Source organism: Mauremys reevesii, unplaced genomic scaffold (assembly GCF_016161935.1).
Source record: "Mauremys reevesii isolate NIE-2019 unplaced genomic scaffold, ASM1616193v1 Contig71, whole genome shotgun sequence".
NCBI lineage: Eukaryota > Metazoa > Chordata > Testudines > Geoemydidae > Mauremys > Mauremys reevesii.
The window spans coordinates 133894-146290 of NW_024100886.1; the positions used below are offsets into that span (position 1 = coordinate 133894).

Sequence of the window (12397 nt, forward strand, 5' to 3'; positions counted from 1 at the left end):
AGTGTGATGGCTGCAGGCAGTGGAGAACTCTATTTTGGCATCTCTTTGTTGATGAACATCTGCAGTGGCTGTTAAAAGGCTTCTGGATAGTGGTCTTTGGGAAGAGCTGGTTGAAGAGCCTTCCTAGTAACCAGGAAATCCTGGCTTGGCCTGACAGTTCTTCCTTGCTGCACCTAATGTCTCTGCTGGCTCCTTTTTTGTATCTCTTTTCATAAAAAGAAAAGACCTGTCAGCGGAATCCTTCTAAGTAGTGGTTCAAGACAGAGAGAGCCTTCCTTGCGGCTAAGTCTTGGTGCCATGGGGCATGTCTCACCACTGCAGTGCCTCCTGTTGGCCATCCTGGCAGTTAGCTCTGGTCCCCTGGTGCGCCTTCATCTAGTGGCGTCTGGCTGCCATCTGTTCTATCATTAGGACTCATGTCGCTCTCAGGACTTCAATGTCCTCTTATGGACACAGCCCTCTGGCTGTGCCCCACTCAGGTCTCTCCCCCCTTCCCGGGGGCCGCCGTCCTCTACCCAGACACTTGCCTCAGTGGCCAGCTGCAGTCCAGGGTGTAGCCACCTGTGTCAGTGGTGACTGAGGCAAAAAGGGTGCACCTCCAACCCCTGCCATCTGTTTCCCTGGGCCACTTCCCCACAGACCTAGCACCTTCCTCCGCCTTCGTATCAGGGCCTCAGTCTGGCAGTAGTCAGCCAGGAGGTCACTCATGCTCCCCTTACCCACCCAGCACTACTCTGATCATGGTGCCCTCCCTTCTCCTTCCTTCAGGGCAGCCAACCCTTCTTCCTCAAATTCCAAGGAGTGACTGACTCTTGCTGTGCTGAGCAGCCCTTTATATATGGGCTGCTCCAGCAAGCCTTCTCCTGATTGGCTCTCCCAATAAGCCCTTTCCTGATAGGCTGGGTTCTGCACAGCCTCTGCAAGGCTGCCTTAATCTTTCTCCTGCTTGTTTGGGGCAGCCACTCCACCACACTTGGAAAGCGGCAAATGAGAAATCTAGAGCTGAAGGAAAGGTTACCATGACTCAGAACTGAGCCGAGGTTGCTGCGACTGAAACACAGATCACTAACCACTATATGATCACAGTGGCTGGTGGGAGAAGCACATGTTAGAAGCCCTCTGTCAACTCAGCTGTGGCTTGCTGTGCACGGAGAGCCAGACACCTCAAGGTCTGCAAGTCTTGAGGGAAATGGAGAACGTCTGTACTTTGGAATTTGCAGGTGTTATCCTGAACCATCAAATGGAACAGTTGTAAACCCTTTTGCAAGGTAGGCACCATGGCTTAGCTGGCTAAAGCACCTGTCTAGTAAACAGGAGATCCTGGGTTCAACTCCCAGTGGTGCCTTGTTGCATGGCTGTTGTCTCCTCTGCTCACATTTTCCTGTGTCTTTCTAGGAAACAGAAGAGACCTCTCTTGGTATCCAAGTAATTGCTTGCTAAGGAAAAGGCTTCTTTGGAGAGAAGCATTGGAAAGAATCAAATCACAAGCCTGGAGTTGATGAAAAGGCTGCTGTGACTGGCATTGGCATGGCGGTTGCTTCGACTGCAATTGCTGCAACACAAGAGCCTGTGCCACACGTCCTTGTGATTTGCTGGGGATGTCCACACACAGAGGTCATGTCACCTTCCTTTTGATTGTCAGTGATGAGAAATGGAGCAGCTGGGAGAAAAGTCCCAGAGAGCAGCACTGTGGCTAAGCTGGGCCAGGCACCTGCCAGGTAAAGTGGAGGTTAGGGATGCAGCACCCAGTGGTCCCTTGCCAAATGTGTCTGCTCTTCCCACCTTTTGGTCAATCTTTTGAGGAAGCAGAGAAGATGCCTTTGCCTTGCAGTGCAGATGCTTCCATAAGAAACCAGTCATTTTTCTGAAAGTGTCGGAAGGAGGCACCTAAGAAACATGGAGACAAGGAAAAGGTCATCGTAACTCAACTTGCATCCATGGCTCTTGAGGCCACAACGCAGAGCACTGAGCACTGTACGACCACAGCTGGTGACAGAAGGGGCTTTTCCAAAGGCATTTTCCACTAGCAGGGTCCTCTCTGTGTGCAGAATTCCTCATCGTTTGATGTCTGCAGGCCCTGGAGATCACCCAGGCTTCAGTGTGAACACAAATATCTGCACCACAGTTTTTAGCCTCTCAGCTTTAGCTCCATGAGCCCAAGTCAGATGACCCAGGCCAGCCTTGCTGCCATATTTATCCCAGGAGAGATGGACTCTAAGGGTACATCTCCATTGCAATGGAAGCCCAGGTGTGGCACAGTCTACTCAAAGCAGCGCCTTGGAAGCCCCATATTCACCACTCTCATATAATGATGACATGGTTTGTACAAAGTCTGCCTTGTGAGGTATCATTTCAAAATTCTTGATCTGTTGAACATTAATATTGTGTTGGATTGTGTGTGCTCGCATTGGTTGGGAAGTTATGAAGTTTTGCTCTGTGTGTGTTACTGAGATATGTTATGAGGTGGGGAAATGCCCCCCACCAGACTTTCAGGTGCGACAAGGGAGGAGCCAGACTCGCTGCTGGCCCATTGAAGGGATTCACACTCCCAAGGACTAGCCCAGGAACCGTGTACAATGCAGGCTTCTCCGAGATAGCACAGAGACAATGGACACTGCTTGACTCACATTGTAGCAAAGGAGCTTCCTAGCAAGTTGGAAGAAACTATGAAAGGGGGGTAGAGACATTATGAATTGGCCTCTCTCCCCCACAACTCAATATCTGTAAACACATCTGGAGGACAAACACTGAACTGAGATAAATCAGAAGAGAATAATAATAATAATAATACATTCATATCAAAGTCCCCATCCAGACTAGTATGGGTGTTTCAGCAGAAAATTTTCAGTTTGGGGAATTTTGTTTTCTCAGTCAGACCTTGCCAAGGGAAGCAGGGAGAAAATGTTTGAATTGCCTCCTTCAGAACAGCTTGGCCTAGACACTAGCTCTGGTTCACTGTTCTGGCCTTGCTCAGGATGGGGGTATTTTAATTATTTCGGCAGGTCCCAGGGTGTTTGGGGGAGATGATGAGGATGTTACCTTTTGAGATAAAAACTAAGAAATACAGGACTAGAGAATCCTTTTTTTTAAAGGAATCTGGGATTTAGACATTTAATTTAAAGCAAGGGAGTTCTGAGTTCCTGAGAAGGTTTTTGTTTGCAAGAAGCAACATTGTTGGGTCTGTTATTGTACCAATGGGGGAGATGGTTGTCTATAAAGGAGGGATGAAGACTAAATGTGTCCAATGAGGATGGGATTCGAACCCATGCGTGTAGAGCACAATGGATTAGCAGTCCATCACCTTAACCACTCGGGCACCTCATCAGAGCTGCTGAAAGATGAACAGGAGGAGAAATCTAAGGCCAGCAGAGATAGGGACAATAAGGAGTTTTGAAACACTAAGTGGACGCAGGGGCTGAATGAGCTGCCCCCTCACATCTAGTGAGGAGCTGGGGGAAAGACTTCAGGAACAGACCGTGTTTGCACAGACACACCTACTCTGCCTAGCTATGCAGCATGATGGGGCCACTTTCCCAAAATGACCAGTTTTGGCTGGTGGCGGACTACAAATCACTTTAGGATTGAGTGGAATGAAATGTTGTTATCCTTCCTGCATGAGTGAAGGGCAGCAGAACATACCTAGTCGGTCCTGATAGGGGGTAGGTGGGTGAGGAATAGCTTTTATTGGACTGCATAGAAGCAATTGAGGACGTCACCCTAAACCAGTGGTCCCCAAACATTTCACACTGTGCCCTCTTAGCCATGGCTAAGGCCCCCCGGAAGTTGCGGTTGAGAACCAGGGCTGGGAGTGGGGCTGTGGCTTGCTGGGGAGAGGGGTGCAGACACAGGTAAGGGGGTCACGGCTGGGCCGGAGGCTCAGGCTCAGGCTTAGGGTGGGGTGGGCGAAGAGCTGGGACAGAGTGGGGCTGAGTGTTGCTCCCTCCCTGCCCTCCATGGGGGCTGGCTCAACCCTGAGGTGCCCCATGAACATTCCTCTGAGCCCCCCTAGGAGGCATGCCCCACATTTTGGGAATCACTCCCCTAAACTGACCCCTAGTCACTAAGCAGGGGCTAGTGATGCCAAAGCCCAGGGACATGGAGCTTTGCCAGAGTGGAGCCTGCAGGTCACATGCTGGGGGGCTGACCCAGGCTCCGTGCTCTGGGACAGCTCTGAACCAAACCCAGGCAGAGCCCTCATCAGTGTGACACCGCCCAGGGGACGCTGTCACTGGGGGAAACCTCCTTGCCTGCAGCACGTCCTGGGACTGACCTTGGACCTTTCAGCCCCCCTGTTCCATGCCAGGAGCTTCCTGTAGTGAGTCACCTTAGCAGGACACCGGGGAAAGCTTTACACCCCCCCACCCCACAAAGGAGTCCTGCACCCCCAACTTACACAATCACCAGCAGGGGCGGCTCTACATATTTGTCCGCCCCAAGCAGTCATACGCGGGAGACGCCCCGGAGACGCGGGAGCAGCGGACCTCCCGTGGGCATGACTGCGGAGGGTCCGCTGGTCGCGCGGCTCAGCTGGACCTCCCGCAGTTGCGGACGGTTAGCTGGTCCGGCGGCTCCAGTGGAGCTTCCGCAGTCATGCCTGCGGGAAGTCCAGCCGAGCCACGGGACCAGCGAACCGGCCGCAGTCATGCCTGCGGGAGGTCCACTGGAGCCGCGGGAGCGCCTCCGCAGTCATGCCTGCGGCAGGTCCGCTCATCCGGGCTCTGGTGGACCTCCCGCAGGCATGACTGCGCAGGTCCACCGCCCAGCCTGCCGCCTCTGCTGGCAAATGCCGCCCCACGCGCGTGCTTGCCGCGCTGGGGTCTGGAGCCGGCCCTGATCACCAGTGATTCTCAGCCAGGGCTGTACAACAGAAGGTTCGTTAGGGGTCTGGAATCCAGCCTGGGAAAGTTCTGTGTTAGCACAGGAAGCAGGAAGATTCAGCAACGTCCATCAGAGCCTGGGCTCTCCCCTCGAGTCCCCACCCCAGCAGACTCCTTGCTTCCAACAGCCCAACTCACCCAGACCCTTTTGTCCCTCTTCTGTCCTTTGTTCTGTTTCCCTGGCAACCTGCTCACCCGGCCTCCAGCTCCTTCTTTGTTCTCTGAAGGACGTAAATCACACCATGTAGAGGTCAAGCAGAGGCGTTTATTACACACAGCGCTGGCGGAGTGTCACCTGGCTTATTAGGCTCAGAGGCACTGTCAGTCAATTGATTACAATAGAATATGTAGGTTTTCCATGGGTGGGGGAAAGTGACGCGGTAGGCAGTTCCACACCCCAGGATAGGTTTTGCAGCAAGACAAGATAAGCACATTAGCCAGTGGTTAACAGGTTACATAATGTCTCCGCCCATGGTCTCAAGTTAGCAAGTTAACATTTAATGAATACTTTGATAAAATATTATTAGTATAAAATATCTATGTTGAATTCTGATTTGGGGTCCATTGAAATGGAGCAACTCCTTTGATTGTCCAACAGGTACATTCTTAGGGTTTAAAGCAAAGAAACAGTGAAAGTATATGACAATAAAGATTGTTTTTGTGTGTGTCTTAAGGCAGGCATTGGTTCCTGGGAAGGGAGGTGGAAGGATGCCATATCTTATACTGACATGTGCCAACTTCTCATAAACTCAAGGTTGGATCTGTGGGAAGAACGTCTCCCTACAGAAGAGACTAACACAATAGGAAAAGGGATTATTTGCTCAATCTGCAACTCTGAATGAGACACAATTCTTTAGTTCTTAGCTCCAACACCTGGCAATTTGCTGACCAGGCCTATCTTAGCAAGCAAGGCTTTCTGTTTACCCAGCTTTCTCTTAGCTGATCACGATGTGTTAGGCCTCTGGTCCCTTGACCATACTCTGGACTTTGGGTCTGGAAAAGAGCTGGCACAATCCATAGACCAGGTTGTTATATAAACTGCACATGGATTTGAACCCTTCACATACAGTAATGGCAAAGTTCTTGGTTCCGGCTTGTAGCAGTGAAGGAATAAACTGCAAGTTGAAATCAAGACTCTGGAGTACATCCACAGCTGGCATGAGTCATTCAGTCCTTTTTAGAGAGCTTCAGTTTGTAGCAAAGTCCATCCAGAGGTATGAAGCAGGATTGAAGACAAGATGGAGACGAGGCATGAGCATTTTATAGTCTCTTGTCATGTGGTCTTTGCTTTCTTTGTCCCAAGGACACTTTATCCAACATGTGACATAGAAAAACCTTAGAGTTCTGTCCATAGGCAGGTCCCTGCATACCTTGCTGAGGCACAAGGCGTATCTGCCTTCTCTCAATGGGTCAATTGTATAACTGATGGTCCTTAATGGGCCATCAAGCAGGCTAGGCAGAACTGACACCAACTTGTCTGGCTGGGGTGTTCCCCGGAAGCAGAGCACAAGTTTGAAATATGGGCAGCATCGAGGAAATATTTATAACATCAACTACAAAAAATGATACACATCTAGAGATAGCATCATTATAATCAGCCAGTCAGAACCTCTCCATAGACCCCTTTCACAACAGCTCTTGTGTCATACAGGAGGCCTGTGATATGCAGGGGGTCAGATTAGATGCTCTAATGGTCTCTTCTGGCCATAAAGTCGACTAATTTCTGAAAAACTGAGTGTAGCATTGGGAGCAGCGTCTGATGTGTTACTGTCTAGCCGGCTTGCTGCCTAGAACGAACGCTCCTTGAGTGGGGTGATCCACAGGGAGTAGCTCAAACCTCCAAAGTGCCTGGCCAGGGGCAGGACATTAGCCCAGCAAGGGAGGGGGTGCGGCAGTGACATCACAAAGGCTTTTTGCAGGACCTCAGACTATTGGTCCAAGGTGGTGGGGAGGTGGTGACCTCACAGAGAGATGCTGACATCAGCCAGGCAGGACAGGGGCGAGGGGCCAGGGAAACCTCAGAGACCCTGTGGCTTTGCTTCAGCAAGTCTCCTTCTCCAGGTCTCTCTTTGAGGACTGAGAGAATATTTGGGTTCAGGTACGTGAGCGCCAGGAGGAACCTCTTTCGAGTTTTCTCTTTCCCTTTTCCTGATTTTACTAGTAAACAGATGTCCCTGTTTAGAAGGTAAGAGCCTCCTCGAGGGAAGGGATGTCCTGGGCGTGTCACAGTTCAGATGCCAGTGGCCCCCCTACACTGTAAGGAAGCTCCCGCCACACTGCTCTATGTTCACAGGGCGGGAGAGAGCAGCATCCACGACAGGGATTTGCTCCTGGCTGCCCGAGCAGAGCAGCAGGCTCAGCTGTCAGAATTTCCCAGAGCGATGAAAGGGGAGGGGCCCATGGCTCTGTAGCAGGAATGCAGGGCAGGCGAGTTCACGGCGGGCATTGTGGGATACTGGAGGAGGCCAGTTATGGTGATATAATGAACAGCAGTGTCTACACTGACACTCTGTCACTTTAAGTTTGCTGCAAAAAGCTCTAGGCCTCTCATCGAAGTTGTTTTAGTTTGTCAGCAAAACAGGGCAGTTTTGTCGCCAGACGTGGCATTGCAGTGTGTGCACCAGCCACAAGTTGCTGACCGAGGGAGCGGTGTGTTTTTTTCACACACCTGAGCAATATAATTCTGCTGAAACAACTTTGTAATGCAGACCTCGCCAAAGATTCACTCACACACAACTTGCAAGGAAAACCTCCTTTGCTCCTCTGCTTTGCAGAATCCAAACACAAGCAAAGCTTGTCAGGCCCCAGTACAGATGGCAGGGAGTCAGGTGTGGGCAGGGCCGGCTCTGGCTTTTTTGCCGCCCCAAGCAAAAAAAAATGGGGTGGGGCCACCAAAGCAACAAAACAAGGGGGGAAAAACGGCACAGCTGGAGCGGCAAAGTGGGGGGACGACAACAGAAAAACGGTGGGACTGGAGCAGCAAAGCAGAGGGGCAGTGGGAAAAACAACGGCGCGGCCGGCAAAGCAGGGGGAAAACAAAACAAAAAACCCTCCATGGCGGCCAGAGCCAGTGGACTCCCTGTGCTGCACAGTGCGCGCCCGGTCTAGCGGGGGGGGGGGACGGGGAGGGAGCAGGGGGAGAGAGAAGTGGGGCGGCCAGTGCTTCAGCGGGGCACTCACCATGCGGCCCCGACCACCGCGCCGCCTGGCACCCTCACTCCTTCTCTAGACTAACCAGTCCTAATATACTGTAAAATGGTTATATTCCACCACCTTCACTGGTTACACCCAACAAAACTAATTATACAGCAGACAGAAACAATCACAGAACCAGACAGAGACCATGCAAATAAACATACAAAACAATACAGAAGGGAGGATTTCACAACTACATCTATACAGACATAAGGGTTTTCCAGCTGTTTCTATTGATAAGTGAGTTCTTGCCAGACAGGATGCTACCAAACTAAGTTTCCCTTTCTCTGGAGGTGATGGAATATCAGGGCAGAATTGTATTCCTCACAGCCCTATCGCACCTTATTTCAATGTGACTAGTTGGGAATGTGATGATGGGACCATACACTTCCCACCTTATGGCTGCCTTTGCTGCTTAGCCGAAGAACCAGGCCTCAGACTGTCACAGTAAGAGAAGGCCATTACACAGACAGACAGTGATTTTTTATTCTTTCTTTTATACCTTTATAACTAGCTAAGTGATAAAAATACACCTAAATTCTTAAAGTACAGGCCTTTGCAGACAGGCCTGAATCTCTGTATCCTAACAGTCCTCGAGGTCAGGCAGCCTCTGGGTAAGGGGGTGGGGACTCAGATCCTTCCTCTGGCCAATTCCACCAGGGTTGTGTATAAACCAGGGAAGTTCTCCACAATAGCCAGACCAGATGCCCCCTTTACACTTGTGCTCTGTCCTCATTGCTTCTCTCTCTCCCTTCCCCCCATCTCTGCTGCTCCCCCTCTGGGCTTTCTCAGCACCTGGCCCCACAGCTCTCCCTGCCAGCCAGAGACTGTGCTTTCTGCACCTGCGGATGTGGCCTGTCTCCTGATTCCTGAGAAAAGGAACCTTTCCAGGAAATGGCCACAGCTTCTGGGAATCTGCATGTGGCTGGGAACAGAATTTGGCTCCTGGCACACAAGGCAACTTAAAAGCTGAGCACGCAGACAGGGGCTTGAACCCTGCACTCTGAGATTAAGAGCCTGATGCTCTACTAACTGAGCTACCTGGGCTTGTTAGGAAACATTTTCACCATTCACCACAAGAGTGAGCAGGCAGGCAAATGAGAGGCAAAAAAAGTCCCAGGAACCCCTCCTCTTTTTCTGCACAGCCACTGCCTGTCAGAAGGATTCCTCCTCCTCCTCAGGGAGACTAAATCTCTGTGCCTAGACAGCCGGTCCATCCACTGCACCTCAATTCCCCATGCCCGAGCCTTCCTGCCAAAGCCCCGCACCTGGCCCCATACAATTAAGTCTCACGTGTCGCTGGGAACTTAACTTCTTGTGCCCAAAGCGTCTCGGCCCCCTCAGCAGATGACCTGAGAAACACAGTGTCCGGCTTTTCCAAAGAAGAGCTTAGACCCCCTCATCATGTGGCCTAAAGGATGAGGCATCTCCCTGTGGATCGGATGATTCAGGATTTAAGTCCCCTCGTGGTTGTGCTCACTTTGTGCTGCAAGTCCTGCTGCCTTCAGGGCTGGAACCTCTTCTTGGCCGCTCAGGCCAATGCTCCGGCTTCAGCTAGAGCCCCGGGAAGGAGTTGGGGGGTGGGTGTCACAAAGGCTGGGGCATGAGCCCCAGGTGCTTCCAGTCTCGCCTTTGCCATTCCTGACTTGCCAAAGAAAATGGGCGGCTCCACTTCCAAAGTGAGCACCATGAGTGGGAACGGTCAGAGGCCCCACCAGGGGGGCTGGCCCTGCTTTCCTACCCTCTTCTGATGTTGGCCACAGAGCATCAGCAGCCGCCCTGCATGCTGGCCTGTGGGTGGCCTTCAGTGGGGTTCAGCACAGCAGGGAGCAGGCTGGCCCTGTGGCTGTCTGCTGGCCACACATAGGCATGGTCCTCTCCTCCTCTGGCCCTGACCTCTGTGGCTTTTAAGCCTTCCCTTGGAGCTATCAGCACCAGCCGCCTCTGCTCTAGGTGCCCAGAGGAGGAGAGGTGCTGGGCTCCCACCTGCCCAGCCCTGACTATGAAGGCTGGCCCTGGCCCTGCTTCTTTCAAGCGCGAGGTGGGCAAGAGGGAAAGCACAGTGGCAAGTGCCAGACTTGTGGGCACCAGGTGAAGCCATGAGAATCCCAACCCTCAGGTGTCAGTTCTAGAGCCCTGACCCATCCAGAAGGAGGGGGAAAAATGGCTCTTGCAGAGCTAGAGACAAGGAGGTGGAGCAGTGTGAGCTCCAGGGCTTTACCACAAGGTCCCACTGAGATTTGAACTCAGATTGCAGGATTCAAAGTCCTGAGTGCTGCCCGTTACACCATGGGACCAGCTCATGCTGCTTTCTCTGGCCATCAGTGACCCTCATGGGGCCGGCTCATGAAAGGGACTGTTGGCCCCTTACTAAAGCTTAGTGGGGGGTTTTGGTTGGCTAGTTCCCAGTCCCAGTAGAAGGGGGAAGGGCCAATCGGAAATCAGCCCCCTGAGACTGACAGTCCCCTGGGCAATGGGGAGAGGCCAAAGCTCCAAGTTAGCCGCACTGACAGGCCAGGCAGTTGTGACATTATTGATATAAATGGGGACCATATAGAACATGGGTTGCAACCAAGGTCCTGTAGTGGCACCAAACATTAGGTAAAGGGGGTCATCTAAGGTGTCTAAGACCAGGTTCTGGGTTGCTGGTTATGATTATGCTGTCTGTATGTCTGTGTATCATTTTGTAGTTGAAGTTATAAGTATTGGCTCTGTACTGTCGGTATTTTGTATTATGCTCTGCTTCTGGGAAGTGTCCCAGACAAGCTGATGTCAGCCCTGCATAGCTGGCTTGATGGCCCATTAAGGGCCATCAGCTACACAATTGACCCATGGAGAGGAGGCAGACACGCCTTGTGACTCAGCAAAGTATGCAGAAACTTGTCCATGTGACTGCAAACTCCATTTTGGCTGTAAGTTTCCACCGTGAGGACAAAGGGATTCTTACACCTGGAAAAGTCTATATAAGGCTGATGCATCATCTCCATCTTGTCTTCAATCCTGCTTCTGACCTCTGGAAGGACTTTGCTACAAACTGAAGCTCTGCACGAAGGACTGTTGACCCATCCCAGTGGGGGATGTTCCAGAGACTTAATCTGAACCTGCAGTTTACTCCAGCACTGCTGCAAGCCTGAACTAAGAACTTTGCCATTACTGTATGTAATTGATTCCATTTAACCAATTCTACCTCTCATCTCTACCTTTTTCCCTTTGGAAATAAACCTTTAGATTTTAGATTCTAAAGGATTGGCAATGGCATGATTTGTGGGTAAGATCTGATGTGTATATTGACCTGGGTCTGGGGCTTGGTCCTTTGGGGTCGAGAGAACCTTTTCCTTTTATTGGGGTGGTGGTTTTCATAGCCATTCATCCCCAGGACGAGTGTACTGGTGGTGATACTGGGAGACTGGAGTGTCTAAGGAAATTGCTTGTGTGACTTGTGGTTAGCCAGTGGGGTGAGACCAAAGTCCTTTTGTCTGGCTGGTTTGGTTTGCCTTAGAGGTGGAAAAACCCCAGCCTAGGGCTGTAACTGCCCTGTTTGAGCAATTGGTCCTGATTTGGCACTCTCAGTTGGGTCCCGCCAGAACAGCTCCGTCACAGCAGTGTAATGAGGGAGTCACCAGGCCAGGGGGTCCCGTCCTCCGTGGGAGCTGGAACTGCCTGGGCCAGAGTGGGGCTTTGGCTTTTTTTTTTTTTGCTCCGCCACCCGCGTCCCGATATTTCATCTTTGACATCTGGTCACCCCAGCCTGATGTGAATGAGGATGTCTGGACCAAGCGGCCAGGGACTGGCCTTTGCTAGAGAAACCACTGTCAAGTTTGATCCAATTAGGACAAGTCAGCAAATAAGAACAACCTCAGGTACCAGTAACTGCTGCAGGTAGCAAAGTCCTACAGGGAGCAGTTTCTGGCACTACACCTGCACAGCTCTGCTCCATGGCTCTTCTCGGGCTCCTGCTCTCTCCTTAGCTCTGCCCCACTCTGCCCCAGGCAGTTCCAGCTCCCACGGAGGATGGGACCCCCTGGCTTGGTGACTCCCTCATTACACTGCCTGGCCTGTCAGTGCAGCTAACTTGGAGCTTTGGCCTCTCCCCATTGCCCAGGGGACTGTCAGTCTCAGGGTCCTGATTTCCCATTGGCCCTTCCCCCTTCTACTGGGACTGGGAACTAGCCAACCAAAACCCCCACTAAGCTTTAGTAAGGGGCCAACAGTCCCTTGTAGGAGAGAAGTTGGAGGGAATTCAAACATCTTCAAATGGCAAAACTTTCCCCCCGGCCTGGTCACTGAATCCTATGGTGAGAAGCTTTCTGTGCATTTCAGTTGCT

General features: G+C 51.6%; 3 non-coding genes across 3 annotated transcripts; 1 reads left to right on the plus strand and 2 right to left on the minus strand.

The window, feature by feature from the left end:
* Positions 1-1271: 1271 nt before the first annotated feature.
* On the plus strand, positions 1272-1345 carry TRNAT-AGU. The gene has a single exon. It is a non-coding gene; the product is annotated as a tRNA-Thr (tRNA).
* Positions 1346-3242: 1897 nt separating this feature from the next.
* On the minus strand, positions 3243-3324 carry TRNAS-GCU. The gene has a single exon. It is a non-coding gene; the product is annotated as a tRNA-Ser (tRNA).
* A 6973-nt stretch (positions 3325-10297) lies between these two features.
* Positions 10298-10369, minus strand: TRNAQ-UUG. Its single transcript has one exon. It is a non-coding gene; the product is annotated as a tRNA-Gln (tRNA).
* Positions 10370-12397: the final 2028 nt, after the last annotated feature.